Below are 3,428 nucleotides of genomic sequence, written 5' to 3'. Positions count from 1 at the left end.
CACTTTACTTACGGTGCCTACTGTTCGATTGACTCAATTATTTCTAACTTCAATCTGTCTGCATATCTTTCTATCGCTGGCTTATATACTAAAAAAAGAGGGCGTCTAGCATACACTGGGATATTCGCGAGGTTCCCTGATAAGACGTGAGGTTTCCTGATAAGACGTGATCCTTCTAGAAACTCCAGCGCGCATGCTCCCAGAGTCGCGTGACTTCCGCTGTCGTAACAGTATCATAATTTCTCAGATTTACTGCTTAGCCACTAGGAGAGGGGCAAATATTAAATAAGCCAACCTTGATCTTTAGTGTATTGCTTCTGTATAGTTTCTATCCGGGAATGTCACTACTCAATTTCTTAATTTAAAAGTAAATATAAAAAATAGATAAAAGTAAATATTAAAAAACAGATAAATATCGATTTTTGTGTGACATGTGGTATGTTGAATGCATCACTGGTTCAAATTAGATGTTTTTGAAGTCAAAATACTAAGTATACAGTTTCGTACGAATTACAAATCCAAATTACAGATATTGACAAGCTAGAATATAAAATAAGAGTCTCTTATCTTTCCTAAGTCAAGCAGGATTAATGTTATAAGTGAGGTACCTAAGTGCTCAGTGTTAGGACCTTTGTTCTTTTTGATTCACACCAATGACATAGATGAAGGTATTGTCAATAAATTATTTAAATTTGCTGAAGACATTAAAGTTTTGGATGTTGCTGGCTGTGAAGAGAATGCTACTGCCATTCAAAAGGATGTGCATGTTTGGTGGGACGGGGATTGCTCATGTAATAAATCAAACACAGTGGCACCCCGCCCACCTCTTTCCATTTTGCGAAACGCTCTCTTATATACACTTACTTCTATATATGACATGAATAACTAATCGGAAGCTCAAAATGTCCCCTAGTGGTTTTTTCGGCATTCTAACGTGGCTAGCGCCATTTATTTCTTTTGAACCAAGATTTCAATGAGGTAGATTGTGTCTTAGTCTGTTTTTTTATTTTGTTTTGAATTTCGCACGAAGCTACACGAGGGCTATCTGTGCTAGTCGTCTCTAATTTAGCAGTGTAAGACTAGAGGGAAGGCAGCTAGTCATCACCACCCACCGCCAACTTTTTGGCTACTCTTTTCACCAATGAATAGTGGGATTGACCATAACATTATAATGCCCCACGGCTGAAAGGACGAGCATGTTTGGTGGGACGGGGATTCGAACCCGCGACCCGCAGATTGCGAGTCGAGTTCCCTAACCACTTGGCCATGCCGGGCCCTTTAGGTAAGGTGTGTATTTATTCTGCTCGAAATTTCATATTTTTTGGAGCAAAATACATCTTAGTTACTAAGCTATATAAATTATAGCTTAATTCTATGGTACTGATGTAATAACTTACGATTTTTTAGTTTTGAAATGTATATATAAAACCTAAATAATAATATTTTGTTTCATATCCTCAATGTGCAAAGTTTTTTAAGGCTTAGCAACCTACGTCAAGCAGCAACCGAGTACAAAGGTCGTAACTAGAAGAGATAATTGTTTACTTTACTTCTTTGCAGTCATTTAAGAAAGTTTAAAATTTTGTTGGATAATCAACATGGTTTCACTAAGAGAAAAAAATGCCTTTCTAATCTTTTGACCTTCTTTGAAGAGGATACTGCTTATGTCGATGAAGGTATGGGTGTGGATGTAGTGTTTCTGAATTTTAAGAAAGCATCTGATCAGGTACCACATAAAAGGCTTATAGGGGACAGATTGGCTCATTGGACAGAGAACTAGCTAGGTAGAAGAAAGCAGAAGGTTTTTATAAAAGGAGCTCAGTCAAGCAGGATTAATGTTATAAGTGAGGTACCTAAGTGCTCAGTGTTTGGACCTTTGTTCTTTTTGATTCACACCAATGACATAGATGAAGGTATTGTCAATAAATTATTTAAATTTGCTGAAGACATTAAAGTTTTGGGTGTTGCTGGCTGTGAAGAGAATGCTACTGCCATTCAAAAGGATGTGGATTGTTTGACGAGTTTGAGTGAATAAATGACATATTGCTTTTAATTATAATAAATGCAAGGTAATGCATATGGTTATCATAATTTTAGTTATTAATATACCTTTGATGGGCGTGAATATAACAATAATATGTAAGAAAAGAATCCAGACGTTTTGGCCGTTCAGTCTGTGAAGCCATTAAACCAGTGTGTTGTTGTTAGTGGTAGGGCAAGTAAGATTTTAGATTGCTTCTACAGAAATATTGAAGTCTAAAGAGGTTATAATAACATTATATAGATTATTGGTTAGGCCAAATTTGGAGCACTGTGTTCAGTCTTGGGCTGCTTACCTCAGAAAGGATATTGAATTGTTGGAAAGGGTTCAGAGGAGGGCTACTAGGGTGAAACCTGAGATAGAAATGCTATCATAAGGGGATAGGTTAAAACATCTGATCCTGTTTTAAAAAGAAGAGTTATAGGGAATTTGATTGAGGTATTTAAGATTGTTTAAGAAATCGATAGTGTTGATGATTATCTTTATTTCATATTTAATGGTGTGAATGTTAAACTAGGGAACAGAAGTATAAATTTTGGCAGAGTAAGAATCATCTTCAGTTAAGACAGCTATATTATTCTAACAGGGTGGTTGGTCTTTGGAACGAGTTGCCTTCAGATGTTGTAGATGCAGTTAATTTAAGTTAGTTTAAGGGAAAACTTGATAACTAGTTGAATGATAATAGCTGGCTTTGATTTTTATTGCTTAGTCTGATTTAGTGGATGGGACGGCCTAGATGAACCAAATGTGCCTTGTTGTTCTATAATGCTATGTCATTAGCAATCGATGTGTTCGAAGGAAGTCTAAGTTTGATAAAAAACAAGATTACGACACCGAACAACGTGCAGTCTTCATTTAAATTATACATATTGTTACGACATCGAGGTCACGTGACTAGTATCACGCCACGTCACGTCTTTTCCTTAAATCTCGTGATCTTTCTAGACATAGTATAGTCTTGTATATATATATATATAAGACCGGCCACGAAGCGATGGAGAAGTAGTGAGTAATTGAGCTGCAGTTAGAGAGTGTGTAATTGAACTCAAGCACTTGAGACGTTCGTTGAGAATTATAGCGCGACTGTTGAAATTAAGTGTATCGTAAAGTTGTATTCGGAAAGAGTAAACCAGTTTTATTTAAGAAAGGAGTTGTGTCGCTAAAGTTTAGTCGGAAAGAATTTACGGAAAATTAACTAACGACTAGAGGCGTAACAATATTAATATGTTCGTATTACTGATTTTACTTTTTGTTGTTGTGTTTTCTTGCTGTAGTTTCTCCTCATGGTTACTGTTTTGCGTTTTATTTGTTTAATTATCATTAAATTAAGTATTTGTACTTTAGCAATGTCCAAAGACTTATGTAAATTCATTTTATTTTGCTTTAG

The 3,428-nt window shown here is 35.8% G+C and overlaps 1 protein-coding gene across 2 annotated transcripts in view; it reads left to right on the top strand.

Annotated features, from left to right (window-relative positions):
* The window catches only part of LOC106467292 (hyccin-like), a 48,225-nt gene that overhangs the window by 10,597 nt on the left and 34,200 nt on the right, over positions 1-3,428 (top strand). The window lies entirely within an intron of this gene.

This window comes from Limulus polyphemus, unplaced genomic scaffold (genome assembly GCF_000517525.1).
Source record: "Limulus polyphemus unplaced genomic scaffold, Limulus_polyphemus-2.1.2 Scaffold2557, whole genome shotgun sequence".
Lineage (NCBI taxonomy): Eukaryota > Metazoa > Arthropoda > Merostomata > Xiphosura > Limulidae > Limulus > Limulus polyphemus.
This window is presented reverse-complemented; position numbering and strand designations above follow the sequence as displayed.